The following is a 16522-nucleotide window of genomic DNA, read 5'->3' on the forward strand; positions in this document are numbered from 1 at the left end:
CAGTGCTCTAACTTTGTGTTTTGTTTTTTTTTTTTTTCTGAAGCTTTAGCAAAAGTTTATACAGCCTGCATCCTTGGCTTTTCTCCCTAAGCCAAGATTTCAGAAGTGATGTCTGAACTTTTGCATCTTTTGCCCTCTTAATATGGTGAGAATTTTCAAATTCATCAAGTTCTGATTCCTTTTTGTTTAACAATTTTATCCTCAATTTCTCTCTCTCTCTCCTGCATAAGCGGAGATGTCACTTTCATTACTTTGCTTGGAAATCTGTTTAGCTAAACAAACAAGTTCCTCACTTACAGTTCTGCTTTCTTCTGACATCAGAACACAGTTCTGCTAAGCTTTCTGCCAGCATATACATCAAGAGGTGGGAATCCTGGAAAGCCACCCTACGTCTGCTACAACCCCCAAGCTCTTTCCAGTTAACTATAACCACATTTTATTTTCTCTCAATCATATCCTACTACACGCAACACTTTTGTCTAGAAAATTCATATTTAAGAAGTACAAGGAAATTTTTATAAAACTTAGTGAAACCCGTTACATCACCAAAAAGGTCACACATGGGCCATTGTAGGGGAACTCAGCAAACAGTAGACTGCTACTAAAAGAGTACACCAATCAGGCCAGACCTGAGTTATTGATAGGGGAAAGAGAGAATTATCATAGCTAGAAATGGTCAAGGCATATTCCTAAACTTTCAAAATAAGTCTACCAACCTCCATCATTTTCATCCTGATCATTGCCCAAGAAACACCCGAGAGGACATAATGCCTTTCTCGAGATAGCTGCATTCATTGAGAAATTTGCCTTTCTAAGGTATATGGATGAGGAAAAGGTACAGGATGTTGAGTTAGAAAATATTTTGAGTCAATTTTTGAAAAGGTTATCCCAGTGTTCAGTAACACCGGATTCTTTGGATAGCAGTTCACTAAAAACCTTATCTATGAGCCCATTGTTGATTCTAGTTGGTATTATCAGAAAACAGGCCCTTATGAATATTTATATGGGTGAACAAAGGAGTTTGAACAGCAACTACAGTTTGTTTCTATAGTTCACAATCCCAAAGAAGGATGTCTTTAATCTGCCAGTTTGCAATGTTTAAAATGTTACACCAAATAGTGAGACTATTTGCAACAGCTTAAGATTTAGAAAAAAATATGTTGTAAAAAATTTACTAAAGAGTGTATTGGCCAGAGATGTGAGAAGAGCCTTTATTTCTACCTACTGAGTGGAATGACCACCAGTGTTTTTGTTTCTGCATAGTTAAGGCTGAGGTTGAATAGTCTAGTAACCCAGCGGATACCATTAGTGATCCAGGATTAGGCATTTAGGGAAATCTCTGCGAATTGTGGGTCCCATTGAGCTAGCAATTTCCTTTAGGCTGCAGAATGGGATATTATGTTTTCCCCAAAGGAACAGCTGCCACTTTTTAAATGTAAAACAGATTCCAATGAAAAAAGACTGGCTATATTGTAGAACATGCCATTTCTATTTAACAAGTAAGGCTTGTTAGGTCTTTCCTACCTTTTTGATCAAGTTGTAGTTGAACCACCCTAAAATGAAAATATCAGATGGGAGATTCACAATGACTCCATAAATCAGGTATGTAGTTGAACATTTGCAAGTGGGGGAGGGACAAAGAGGGAGAAAGAATCCTAAGCAGGCTCTACACAGCACAGAGAACCAGAGTCCAATGCAGGGCTTGATCCCATGACTGTGAGATCATGACCTGAGCTGAAACCAAGAGCTGGACACTTAACCAACTGAGCCACTCACATGCCCCGGCATTCAGTTTTGATAAGAGGCCAGTAGCAAACTAATAGCTGCTTGTCAAAGGGTCTGTGCCTGATAGTCATGTCAGGGATGTGATGAATCCAAAACCACATGTAGGAATTCTAGGACTGTCATAACAAAGTACCACAAACTAGGTGGCTTAGAACAACAGAAACTTATTGCCTCACAGCTCTAGAGGCTAGAAGTCTGAAGTCAAGATGTAGGCAGTGCTCTAGTACCCCTGAAGTCTCTAAAGAAAGTTCCTTCCATGCCTCTCCCATCCTTCTGGTGGTTGTCAGGAGGACTTGGCATTCCTCGGTTTTCTGCTAGGTCACTCCAGTCTCAGCCTCCACCATTATAGGGCCTTCTTCCCTGTGTGTCTTGGGTCTTCATGTGGTCTCCTCTCTATGCATCTGTGCCCAAATGTACTTCTTCGAAGGACACCAGCCATTGGACTAAGACCACCTTAATTCTCTATGATCTCTTCTTAACTTGATTATACCTATGAAGACCCTATTTCCAAACAAGGTAACATTCACAAGTACTGGTAGTTAGAACTTCAACATATCTTTCAGGAGGATATGATTCAATCCACAACAGGTTCCAATTATCAAAATTGTTAGGTACTATAATTCAAAAAGTTTGGTTGGATTGCTGCTGGAAGCTGAGCTATCCCAGCCTAAGTGGCAGGGCCTGGGCTGTGGACGGATTGGTGACTGCAAGGCGGACCACCGACAATGAAGCTTCTTGTACTCCCGCTTTTAGGTAATTTGGCCTTAAAACTACCTGGGGTATTGTCTGTTGGGGAATTGCCCTCGACAGGCCCTCTGGGAAAAGAACCATTAGGAAGAAACTAAGGTTCCGCAAGAAATTGTGCAGGCTTCCGTTTAGCCCTTGCCATTCCCCATGGAGACTCCTCTACTTGCAGGAAGGATAGCCTCATGCATTTGCCAGCAAAGGCGGCCAACGAAGGAGAGACAGAAGGATCCGAAAGCCCCACTCCAGTAACTAAGGAGTGTATCTATGGACACAGGTCACTCTGACCCCTAGGCCCACTTGGCCCCCCGGAGGCATTCCAGATGATGATTGAACCTAGTCAGTTAAAGTACAGAATGGTTCATTGGTTCCTAGGTGCATTGTCTCTCTGAGAATGTATAAGGCGTGGGTTTCTTCTGAGAATGTATAAGGCCTCTTGGCCCCCTTCCTGGCACCTTGGACCCAGGAGAACACTTTTGTTCTTCAAAACCACGAATGGTTCAAGGAAGCAACTAAGAGGTCATGTCCCTGTAACTGTTCCGCTTGGGGTGTTGAGAGATAAATGACCTTTCATGAAAACAGCAAAGCAAATACTTTATAAATTATAGATAAACATAGATATATAATAAAAACAATAAAAGAAATTAATCAATAAGGAAAGAGCAGGAGGGAACGTTATGACAAAACAATCATGTTATTCCTTATTGGGTGATTATACAAAGGAACAATTTTAGAATTGGGTAATGTTAGAAAAACATAGATGACGTATGTTACAAGGAAATCACTAGCATATATAATGCCACGTTTACTGCAATAAATCGGCCAGTTCAACACACTGCTGTTGTCTGTGTCCATTTTTATTTTAGTTTTAGTTTTTTATTTTAGTTTTTTATTTTGTAGTTTTTTGTTTTTGTTTTGTTTTATCTTCACCGACGCCATTGTTCCTTCAGGAACCCCTGGTTGCTGGAACTGGTCTCCGGCAGACTGCAGTACCCCAAAAGTAGAAGCCTGACTCCTGTATCCTGACTCCTGGGAGCAGCCTGCTGCCACTACTGGGATGAGAAGTGAAACATATAATATATCACTTCCTGCTATATGTTAGATGTAGGAGCAACCAAATTAGTACATTGAATTGGTCCAAAGGGCCTACCTGCAAGGTCACATTAGCATCTCTCACTTACTATAAACCTTAACCAAACTGCATTAGCTGTATTTGGGCACCTCTCTCACCATGGAAGTGAGTAGGTTATCTCTTTGGGTGCCTGATCCAATACAGTGATAAAGTTTTGAAACCCTCCCTATTCCAAAGCTCAAAGTGTATGTGGCCTTTGGTCCTTCTTGGGATCAGAAAGATCTTGGCTTTACCACTAGTCATCTTTATCCTTAAAACAGATGAAACTGGAATAGAAAAGAAGTCCTGTGAGTGAAGAGGGAAAGAGTGGCTCCTCATTAGTGACCAAGGCACATTTGTTGTCAATTTCTATTGTCAGTCACTCATGGCTCAACCAAATAAATTTTAATGGCTTTCAGTACACGTAAAGCTCCAAATTGCAGAGCAAGGTAGTCATTGCCAACATTATTTCAGCTTAGAAACTCTTTGGCTCAGTAGCCACAATTACATTCCCTATCAGATGCGGCTGTGGAGATGTCCACTCCATCTTCCTGATAATATGTCTTCCTCTGCTTGCCCAGATAAGATTGAGAACGATCAAGGCACCATTTATACAGGCTGTTTCAAACATATTTCTCACTCCCCAGGCTCTAAACTTTCATTAACAAGCCGGGCAACTGCTACCATTATTCCCGCCAGCCTCCACCCCCAGCCCTCCCCTTCAACACTTGGGTGACAACACTCACTAGGTAGTCTTCTCATATCACTGATATTAGAACGCAGGGCCTTTGCCCTCCCTCTTCCAAAAATCCATGTCTCTGTCAGCATCCCATCTTCATAGCCAAAACCATCAAGAACTGTGAAGAGTTTGAGATTTTACCCTAGCTTGCCAGCTAACCTGTGAAGGGGACCAGAATATGCAACCCTAAAATATGCCACTTTCACATAAGGCTTATTTTGAGCTGAAGGCAATTGAAGAACAGACACAGGAAAAGCTCTAAAAACAGAGCATATTTTTTTGTAAAGGAAATTTACATTTATAAAGTAAATTTAAATTTGTAAATGAGTCTTCTCCTGTACCAGAAAGAGGAGAACAAGTCTTATCATGGGGACACTTAATTATCTGAGATGACTAGATTCCTATTAGCCCAGACTCTGCACAACAAACCTTACTGAACAACCCTTGTTTACCATATGTTTCTAGTCACCTTTCATAATTTACTCCCTTCCCAAGAGACTTCAACCCTCTTTTCCTTTTTCCTAGCTTCTTCCCCACACTTTGTCACCCTTTGGGATGGTGTATAAGTCACCAAATCAGGCTGCCTCCTTGAGTTATATTTCTTTGTGAACTCCAGTGTGCACATAAATTATTAAATCTGTTTTTTTCTCTTATTAATCTGTCTTTTATCATTTTGATCCAAGAGCCCCAGCCATTGAACATAGGCAGGTAGCTAAAGAGGTAAGTGTTTTGTTTTGCTTTGCTTTCTTTTTCTTTTCTTTTCTTTTCTTTTCTTTTCTTTTCTTTTCTTTTCTTTTTTCTTTTCTTTTTGTTTCTTTTCTTTTCTTTTCTTTTCTTTTCCCTCTGCTACACCTACTTACCACAACTTCACGAATGCTTTCAGGAAACACAAGACTCTGAAGTCAGAGACAAAAGACAATTTATTAGTTACACCAATAGGAGCAGCCAGAGTATCAGTGTGTTTATTTTTGCCAGTTCCCAAGCCTCAGACCGTAAAAGGCAATACAAATAAAACCAGACACCTGAACACACAGTAGGTTACTTTACATTAGAGAATCTCTGAGCTTATGGAACTAGAATTTTTGGTAATATGCAGTAATTATACCTATCTTCTGCTTCAGAGAAAATATTTTTTTATTTACATTTTTTTAATGTATATTTTTGAGAGAGAGAGAGAAAGAGAGAGAAAAAGAGAGAGCACGATCAGGGGAGGGGCAGAGAGAGAGGGAGACACAGAATCCAAAGCAGGCTCCAGGCTCTGAGCTGTCAGCACAGAACCTGACACAGGGCTCAAACTCACTAACCGTGAGATCATGACCTGAGCCGAAGTCAGATGCTTAACCAACTGAGCCACCCAGGCGCCCCTATTATTATTTCAGTACTAAAGAGTAAGTATGTGGAACCTATGGCCCTATGCTCCACAGGTGGACATAGGCTGTAAGCCTATGTAAGCTTCCAAGGCTGTAAGCAAGCCTGCCATTTTCTCCAGAAGGGGAAACTATTTCTATTTTCCAGGGTTGTTTACTGTGCAACCATCCTTGAAAATAGAGCCCTAAACAAAATGTAGTCAATGCCTCTACCCACAAGACTCACAGATATGCAAGAGAAACATGAGTAACTGTCTCCTAGTACATTTTTACTCACATTTTATTGACAAGAACTGGTTCCCAGGCCTCATGGTTGAGAGTAGACCTGGGAATAATAGTGTCTGGCTGAATAGTTTCCTCCTAGTTGTAACCTATGGATTAAAACCATGAATTCTCTTTAACAGGCAGCCTTTGCTCCTTAAATCTTATAGTCAAATTATAGATTGTAAAATTTTATATAAAAGAAAATAAAAATCAATAAAATACAGTAAGCAGATTTGGGCTTTTAAGTCATTTTTCCAACGTGAAAAAATTTTCTCAAGGAACTTGGCAGGTGAAATGGTACATTCAACTCCTAACCAATTAGCTTTCAGATTTTAAGTGTGAAAACTTGTTTGCAAAATCATGACAATCAATATTCCTACCTTTATATTCCCATTTTATTATTAATATTTCATGATGTCATGTCATAGATAATATTGAGATACTATAATTTATCTTAAAACCATATGATGATAAACATAAATAACTTACTACATATTATTGCAATTCCAGTGTTTATTATTTAAAATAAATTAAAATTGATACATGAAGTCATGTGAACTACCAATCATACTCTAGAACATTAGCTTTTGCTATTTTTTTTTTTCTATTTTTGGTGATGGACTCAAATTAATCCTGAGAGCCCCTTAAAACCAATTAAGTATGTCTGGATGGTTAGCAGGGCTAGCAAAACACCTACCTGAAATTAAAACTCATTAGCACCAGTTACAGACTGACCAATAAGCTATAGGCTGTCATCAACATTGAATATAATTGTAAAACAAAAAGGAAAATTAAACCTTATATGACCCTAAAATACACTCAGAGGTAAGGGAATATACCATGTCCAAAGCAACAAGAAATGAGGCCATCTTTCTGACCCCACCATTCAGAGGTGGGTAAGATTTAATTAACATTCCATACACAGAAGTCAGTGTGACGTAGGTAAGAATATTGCCTTTGGAGTCAGATAGGCATGGGGCTGAGTCAGATCTGCTCTCTACTGTCTGACCATAAACAAGTTACATAGCCTCTCTCTTAAAAAAAGCAAAATTTAACTGAGTAAATTTCAAAGATCTTATTTACTTTATTCAATGATACATACACGAATCATGCAGCATGCAGTCTAGCTGAGAAAGAAGCTCCAAGGATCTGTACAAAATGAAAACCTTTCATAGGCAGAAGGGAGCAGGAGCAAGGAAGTTAGACTAGGCAAAAAAAGTGGGCTGCTTATTACAAGGTTACTTTTCCCTGGAGGATGGCAGGTGTCTACCAGGCAGATTATCTAACTAGGGCGGATCAGGCAACTCTTGATTGACTGATTTAAGATCCCATTACAACCAAAACTGCAATTAAGTAGCAGTTTGTGATGTGGAACAGAGCCTAAGCAACTCCATTTTGGGATCTGTTGTCTTGCTTTTAACTTCTCTAAGTTGCAGTTGCCTCTTCTATATTATGGAAATAATATAGGTGACTCCTTTGTGGGTTCTTGACAGAATTACATACAGTATGTGAAATTTTAATTCAGTGCCTGGAACATAGTACACACATAGTTAATGACTGCCCTTATTTTTATAGCTTATCCAGTATATGTTAAGATTATGATGCTTCCCACCATGATGTAAATGTCCTAATTTTATAATAGCTAATTTTATACGTTAGACATATTTCATATGTATTTGAAATAAGCCTTAAAAAGTATAGATTTCTTAGTTTTTAAAAACATCTTGGAGAAAAAATTTAGTCAGTCATACAGGGCAGTGTGGATTAGACTCCCGGAATTCAAAGGCAACTCTAATCTAGGCATCCCACATGAAGATTCATGCAAACAAACAAACAAAAAACACTGGGAGAACATGAGAACATACTATGCATACTATGTAAGTTAGCTTAGACTGCTGTAACAAAATACCATAGACTAGGTAACCTAGACAACAGACACTTATTTCTCACAATTCTAAAGGCTGGGAGGTCCAAGATCAAGGTTCTGGCATATTCAGTTCCTGTTGAGCGCCCTTTTCCTGGCTTGTAAGATGGCCACCTTCTTGCCGTATCTTTACATGTCTGAAACAGAGCTCTGGTCTCTCTCTTCTTATAAGGGCACTAATCCTGCATGGGAGCCCATACTCTTGTCTTCATCTAAACCTAATTGCCTCCTAAAAACCCCACCTCCAAAACCACCACACTGTGGGTTAGGACTTCAGCATGTGAATTTTGGTTGAGGCATAGGGGATATAAACATCCAGTCCAAACATACACTCTTGTAATTTATGGTTTCTATTTCCCTAATTGTCATGGATATTTTTTCTTGTTGATAAATGTTCTCTGAAAACATGAAAAAAAAATTCTGGAAAAAAGACTTGGTCAGGGAGTAGCGTAAATATCTGGAAGTATATAGTCAAGTTTGTTGTAGAGGGAGGCATGGGTTGGAGCTCCATTTTATTTTATTTTATTTTTTATTTATTTATTTATTTATTTTTAATTTTTTTTTCAACGTTTATTTATTTTTTTTGGGGACAGAGAGAGACAGAGCATGAACGGGGGAGGGGCAGAGAGAGAGGGAGACACAGAATCGGAAACAGGCTCCAGGCTCTGAGCCATCAGCTCAGAGCCCGACGCGGGGCTTGAACTCACGGACCGCGAGATCGTGACCTGGCTGAAGTCGGACGCTTAACCGACTGCGCCACCCAGGCGCCCCTGGAGCTCCATTTTAAGTGGTCTGAGGCAATTTAAATGATTTGAAGTTTATGATCAAGTTGCTTTCACAAGAAACAGCACTGGGAGCTAAGATCAAGGGGTTCAGGTAAAAAGTTTATCAAATAGGCAGAAAACCTACTGAGTAGCTTAGGTACAGCACATTTTTAGGCTAAATTTATCTCAAACACAGGTTACGGGAAGGGTAGACTTTTACCAGCAATGGTCCATTAAGGGATAAGAGACCCTGGCTAGCTGCCATGAAGTGTCCTGACTAGTTTGGGGTTTGGATATGTTGAAATTTCCACTTGAGGCAAATCGTCTCCAGTAGATGGTACTCTGAGCTGTGAAAATGTGTTTTTCCCAACATCCAACTCCAGGAGCAAGGCACACAGATTATGTTTTCCAGTTTGTGTTTCATATTTCTCTTCAGATCCATCACTTTCTTTTGATTGAAGACAAAACAAAACAAAAAAACCGTATTACTTCTTTCAGTGTGTTAAGGAAGCAGCTGTTACTGTAAATGACAATACATCACAATCCTCAGACTACAACAGCTCTGAAATATTGTATGATCGTTTATTTACATTTATACTGTGACTATACCTATTGTCCTAAAAGATGTACTAATACACATAAATAGTCATTTACTTATTTCCTTTCATATTTATATTGCTTTGTCCTCACATTCATAATATTATGCTACTATATTTTCTCTAGAATTTGATATCATTCATATATTAATATCAGACTAAAGGCTTTGAGGAAAAAAGTTTAAAGATTTATATTTATATAAACATATAAATATATATATTTATATAGTGTGAGTATACCTGAGAGGAAAGAAAATAAATATTTAAGTATTTATTACATATACGATTTATGAGATCTTTTTGAACAAGAAATATTACTTTATAGGTCCTGGTTTATAGATTTGTAAATTTCTTATTTTCTGGATCTAGAAAAACCTATTCTTGCAGACAGTTTTACAAGAATAAGAAACACATAATATCACAAATTCAATAATAACGGCAATATGTACCTGTATTATTACCCAGAGCAACACTGGGAGAGAGAAAATGGCTGAAAAATAAAGGGCCTCGTCTTTGGCTTTGACCCTCAAATCTCATCTTTAATTTGAGAAATGCCCTATAACTACTTCTAAATTGAATTCCTCTTGGATAGGTGTCAAGGTTTAACAATAAATTTTATTTTTAATGTTCATTTATAAAGATAAAATATAATTTGATTTGAAATTGGTTTAAGGGTTTGCCAGCCTCTAAGTGTTCTAAGAAGATACACAATTTTAACACAACCTAGATGCAGGGTATAGAACTTGGATGAAACATATGGTTCAATATGATGGGATCCGAAGCCTTAAAGGTAATGCATGAACTTCAAAGAATGTTGAAGTCATTATCTATAGCGAGAAATGGTAGATCGTACTAACTGCATTAAAGTCATTTGAGATGAAATATCTTCTGTATGCTACAAATTATAGTCATACACATGAAAACTCCTTGTATCATTACTCACCACAGGTATTTAAGCAAAGTAAGGAAAAACCCAAAAGGCAAGAGTAATGGCCAATATGAACCTACTCTGCATTTATTTTTGAGTCTGTGACCAAGCTGAAACTCCTTTCTCACAAGTATGGAAAACTGGTATATAGAACATGAGTAACCACCAACAGTCCATTGTTTAGAACAAAAGACAACAAGAGCAATGCCAAGGCTGAGTTTGGATTATTATACATTTCCCTTTATGCTGCAGAAAAGTTAAGCCAATCAAGTGTTTGTATATTCTTTTCGCTGGGGGAAAATTATGTAGCATGATTGGGATATGAACATTTGGAAAGGTGGGTGACTAAGATTTTCCACAAGTTTTTCCTACATTGACTACTGGAGAACTTGGCTTTGAACTCAAAGTGCAGAGTAAACAATTAACTATTCTAAATATTTATATTCTTTTTTTTCCAAATTTATATGAGGAAAGAGAGAGAAAAGAAAACAAGTACTTGCTTCAGATTACTGTGTTTTCTTGTATACAGACAGTCCTTAGATCTAGGTGGTGATTTTTTTTTTTTTTTTTTTTTTTTTTTGTCTCCTAATTTCTTTCCTAAAGGAGCAAATAAGATTAGTTACTTGCAAAAGGAAACCTTTGTTTCTTAGGCTTCTTTGGTCTAACAATAAGAGAAGATAAAAAGTCCACAAAGTAAAATTTCTCTGGCACTGCTTGTTCCTATTTATTCTTCAGGAAATCCGTTCTCCCTCAATTTCTTCTTAGATAATTTTCAGAGGTTCCTGGAAGTGTCAATGCTCCAAGAAGTTAGTTGTCTCCATGACTACTACATGGTTTTTAGCATTTTCCCTTTCTTCTTTTGCTCCCTGAATATCCCAGTTATTGCTACCCCTAAAATGTCAGCTATGCTATCAGTACCCACTAGAGACACAACTCCATCTGCTGTTGCCAGATTCAAACATCTGCCCTGGGGGCTGACCTTGGTGCTCGGGTCTACACCAATTATTACTGACTGCTGATGTTGAGGACCCCACTGACTAGGCCAGGGATGCTGCCAAGTTTGCCATCCTGTCTCCATCAATCAGCACAAATGTCGTCTCTGACTTGTGTTCTCAAATTTCTAAGATCTCACATTATAGAAAAACAACTGTTTCCCTTTTCTCTGTCTCTCCGGCTGTCTGTCTCTCTCTCATCGTCTCTCACTCTCTGTATTTTTCACTGTCTTTTGTTTTTGAACAAAATTTAATCCGTTTGTTCTAGACAATACTTAAATATTAGGAAAGCTAAAATTTTAAAACTCAAAATACGTTGGCTAAGTTTTCTATACGTTACCTTTACAGAATGGTTCTGATTTTATTTTTCCAAGAGCCGTGGCCCCGGAGGAAGGAAAAGCAGCCTAGAATAGTCTCTGGGGTTTGTACTGTCTTCTCAGGCCAGGTGTCAAGTAGCAGAGCAAAGAATAGAAGTGAAGAAGCAAGTGTCCCTTCCCCTCCCCTCTTGCTTGCTCCTCGGCCTTTTTTTGAAACATTTCTGAATAATACATGAAAAATTAGATTTGAATATAAAAAGCTAGGTGACTACCCCAATTCAGAACTGTGTTTCATTAGAGGAACCCGGGCACAGACAGGACATGAATTGCCCCTTGTCTACAAAGACACTGTGACAGAAGTCAAAGTTGCACATAAAAGTCATTTGCAATCATTTGCAGTCTCTGAGCAAAGGCATAGCTAAGCATCAACTCTGTAAATTGAGGGGATTTGACCAGATGGTCTGTCACATGGCATCTAGTTGAGAAGTCTAGCTTTTTAAAAAACGTATGTATTTATGTAATTTTTTTAATGTTTATTTATTTTTGAGAGAGAGAGAGAGAGAGAGAGAGAGAGCTGGGAAGGAGCAAAGAAAGAGAGGGAGACACAGAATCTGAAACAGGCTCCAGGCTCACAGAGCCTGATGCAGGGCTTGGGACTGGTGAGATCATGACCTAGGCGGAAGTCAGACATTTAACTGACTGAGCCCCCCAGGTGTCCCAGGGAGGCTAGCTTTTAAGCTCAACTCCTTCAGGCTGGGAGGACTCACCTTCTCTGCTAAGGCAGATGCCGGAAGGAAGGTCTATCATGCTGTGGCACAAACCTTCTTCTATAAAAAAAGAACTATGTTGAAGGTAAAGTAGATCAATAGAGTGAAAAGTTTTACCATACTTGTGGGGTAAATTAATATTCAACAGTTTAGCATTTATGTATGCTATAAAACTGTGGCAAATGATAATCTTAAACAAATAAACCAAACACAGTCCTATGGGGATGTTAAATTTGACTAAGCCCAGTGAATTACTAAATCCTGAGAGCCTATAATCTGCTTGTCCATTAGACAGTTTCTTCCCGGTCACCGGGACAAAGATATTTCTTGTTTCCTGGAGGCTCTGAAACACCTTTTCAAAACAGGCATTAAGACATTAAGACTCAAGGATTTTCAACCATAATGTTACGAAGCCTCATTTTTACAGAATATAAAACACTGTTTCTTCCACTTCTAATAGCTTACTACTAAATTGTCTTCCTGCAGCATTTCCGGATTGCGGGACACAGGGTGCTTAATCGTGCTCACTCCTTGCTGAACGCCTTACAACAGTGAGGAGCTTCAAGCCTTGCACTTCTGGCATTCCACTTATTTTAGGGATCCAGGTGATCTGTAATTTGATACCAAGATGAGGATCTTCTGTCTTGGTTATTTGGGGTGTTGCTGTAAACTCTTCTCTCTCTTTTAGAGAAAGACAAGACTTTTCAGATTCCATCTTACGCCTGGCTCTTCTATTGATGTTCTATCTGTTTCAGCAAACAAAGAGTCAGAGGTAAGTCCTGTGATTCTGTTTGGGTCTTACAAATTATGAAGAACAACTTCTTGGCAACTCTTATGTCCGTGTTGCCCCGTTTCGAATGGCCTTTTCTTACAGCTCAATAACATCAAAGGTGCTTTTACTTGGCGACAACTTTGCTTTGCAGATTCAGAATTTAGGAAAATTTTCAGCCTTAGGAAAACTAGGCAATATGATAAATATTTCCTTAGAACGTACACCCCTTCAATGAGCTGCAGACACTCTGTCAAAGTGTAGTTAATTTTTTTTTTGGACAGTGCAAGTGGTGCATTCTTTTCTTCATGTTTTTCCATACTCTTCCAGAATGAAATATTCATTTCCTCTATTTTTCTTTTTGTTTCAACTTCCATAGGAGGCCATTTATAGATATTCCCCTTAGATTTCTGCCATTCATCTAGGTGTTTCCTTTGATCCTCTGCTGTGATCTTCTTCTTAACATTTGGATTAATTTGGGTCCCATTTGGGACTCTTCTTCCATTTATGGTTTTGTTACCAGCTTGAGTTTTGGGAGCTGTCTTATTGAGAAAATGGTTCTGGGGAAGAATCTTTTTCAGCTTGGAGTCCAAAGTCTGTGCTTTTTGTCTATAGCCACTGCTGCGTTTATTCCCACTGGTTCCATTTGCTGTTATGTTAGGGGTGCTTGGAATGACTGAATTGAAACTGCCAACTGTCAAATTAGAACTTTGGCTTATGGCTTTTGACTTTTGCAGTGCACGTGATGTCTGAGGTTTAAAACAAGGTTGAGTGGATTTCTGATTTTGCTTGATGTTTAGATGTCTGCAGGTATAGCCTCCCAGAAACACACTGGGGCATGTCCAGGGTTTGGTTTGTTTTACTTTCTTCGCAGTAATAGTGTGTGACTATAACTTAGCTTCATTTGGTTTTTCATATTTATCTCTATTAATCTTTATATCCTTTATGTCTTCGACCACTGGTTTCTTTGATGCTCGAGTCCTACTAAGGGTCTGAACATAGTGAGAGGAAACTGTCTTTGGGAGTTTTTCCCCTGGTCTTGCAAGATTTGTTCCTTTAGAGAGTTGCTGTGACTGTATGGGTGGGATCCTAATTTGTGTTTCTCCAACAAATTGTTTACTAGCTCTGTCTTTCAAAACAGCACTATTCCCTGAACTTTTGCCCAAGGCTTGTTTAGGAGCCAAACTGCTCTTGGTTTGACTATGAGCTAGTCTTTGGTTTAGCTATTTATTGTCCATAATTTAGAATTTGGTTTCCTCTCAGAGTATGGCAAGGTTTGGGGCAAGTTCTTTTTGTTAATCTCTTTTAGAAAGCTATCCAAGGTTTCATTTTCAACATGGCTATTGTCCACAGGTCAGCACGTTTAGCGTTTCCTCCATCTGCTACCTGCTGCTTTGCAGTTTTCTTTTCTTGTATATTAAGTGATCCCATGGTTTTTCTAGAGAGTTCTCCAGTAGTGGATGATCCAGCTTCATGCTGTTGTTGACTATTGCTAGAAGGCTAACAGTTTGAGGTGAAAGAAACACAGCCTGAAGTCAGCCTTTTGCCCAGAAGTTTTGGTGGCTCCAACTTTGGCTGTTGCGATCTTGTGATATTATCGGGTTTAGGCTGGAGTTTAATGCTGATGGGTTTTGTAGCTTTGATAGGCAAAGCAAGATATTTGCTAACATCCTTTTGGATATAATAGATTTAGAAGGTGGAGGATTCAGACAATTACCCTTTGCGTTTAGATAAGTAAGGCTTGGTGGTTGGCGCTTCAGTTTTCCCTTGGCTGCCAGGTACCCTGGAGCTTTCTCTGCCTGTGGACAGCCCTGGTAGCAACATGACATCTCGGTGACAGTTTTTCTTCCTGTATTTTTAACTGTTTTGTATTTGTGTGTTAAGACACAGAGAAGTCAAAGGGGTATTTACCTCTTGGAACTTGTCTTAGGAAAGGAAAGATAGAACATAAGTAAGTATGTCCATAAATAATCATTACCTATTAGGTAAAAGAAAAATGGGTGATTTGACAGAAAATAACAGGTATGTGGCTGCTTTAAATATGTCAGGGAAACCTTCTGGGGATTATTTAACCTGAAAAGAAAAGCTAACCATGCAGAGCATTTAATATTCCATTTAGAGGCCAGAGCAAATTTATTTTCTTTAGGCAAGAGAGAGCTAAGTATATTAAGGAACTGAAACGAAGCTAATTTATCATTTAATTTATATGACTTGACTCTACTTTTATTTACTTTTTTCTTCGTATTCACTTATACGTGTACATAGACCCTACTGTTTTCTTAAATGCCTTAAATATGCCTGTATTAAAATGAATACAGTTTAGGCTCAAGTGAGATCCTCTCTGTAGATGAAAATATGCAGTAGTTTAAAAGGCCAAGAAACCCCCAAAGCTGTGAAAAAACCCAAAATCTATGGTCATGTTAGGCCTTTCAAATGAAACTATAAGAAGTTCGACATTTCTGGTCCAGCAGGGAAGAAGCTTAGAAGTTGCCACTTCATTTCAACAAGAAGCAATAAGCTGAACAAGCTGAAAAATTAATAGTTTTCTTAGATCTGTAAGGCAGAAGGGATGTCACAGAGCAAACCAATGCCCCCCAACTTGGAGAAACCAATAGGCAAATATGAAGAATCACAGCTTACTAGAGCAGAAACCCATGAGCAGAAATCATCACAGGGAAGGGAATCTTGAACTGTAAATGATGAACTGCCGAAGGCTCTGTGTTAGTAAGTCTGAGAGATAAAAACTTCAGGGGACCGAGAATCAGAAAAGGGGCCCCATGCTTTTCTGAGTTTTATCTCCTGGGGCTCTACCAGGTCATCACAGTGAATATTAGAAAAATCCCTTTCTGCTTACAGTAGGGGAGGGGAAAAGAACCATTTTGAAATACACCCCAGCATTCTGTTCTTAATAGTATCTGCCATAGGAGAAATTATTTAAGCATAGCCTAAACTGCTGTGGTTTTATCAGAGTCTACATGACCCAAGGGAAGAGAAATAGCCAACTCTAGCCCATTCTAGCTATCCTACACAGCCTAAGGAGTGAAAAAAATGGGGAGGCACTTGTGAAGATCACAGTCCAGAGGCACAGACTCATTAAAAGACTGAGACCTAATCATAGAACAATGGAATGCTTGCCTGAGCAAGGATACCTCACCACCTTTACTGAAGGTGTATTTATCATTGTTCCATTATTGCCACTCAATTCAATAGTATTGGATTGGAGACTTCAACACACCTTTATCAGAACAAGATACATTTGAGGCACCTGGATGGTTCAGTAAGTTGAGTGTCTGGATCTTGATTTCGGCTCAGGTCACGATCCCAGGGTCATGGGATCCAGCCCCACATGGGCTCCATACTGAGTATGGAGCCTGCTGAAGAGTTTCTCTATATCTCTCTCCCCCCCCCCCTCTCTCTCCCTCTGCCTGCTTCCTTGTTCATGCTCTCTCTCTCTC

At 38.9% G+C, this 16522-nt stretch overlaps 1 pseudogene; it reads right to left on the minus strand.

The window, feature by feature from the left end:
• Positions 1-8952: 8952 nt before the first annotated feature.
• On the minus strand, positions 8953-16248 carry LOC123596357 (annotated as a pseudogene).
• Between the last annotated feature and the right edge of the window lie 274 nt (positions 16249-16522).

Source organism: Leopardus geoffroyi, chromosome B1, assembly GCF_018350155.1.
Source record: "Leopardus geoffroyi isolate Oge1 chromosome B1, O.geoffroyi_Oge1_pat1.0, whole genome shotgun sequence".
NCBI lineage: Eukaryota > Metazoa > Chordata > Mammalia > Carnivora > Felidae > Leopardus > Leopardus geoffroyi.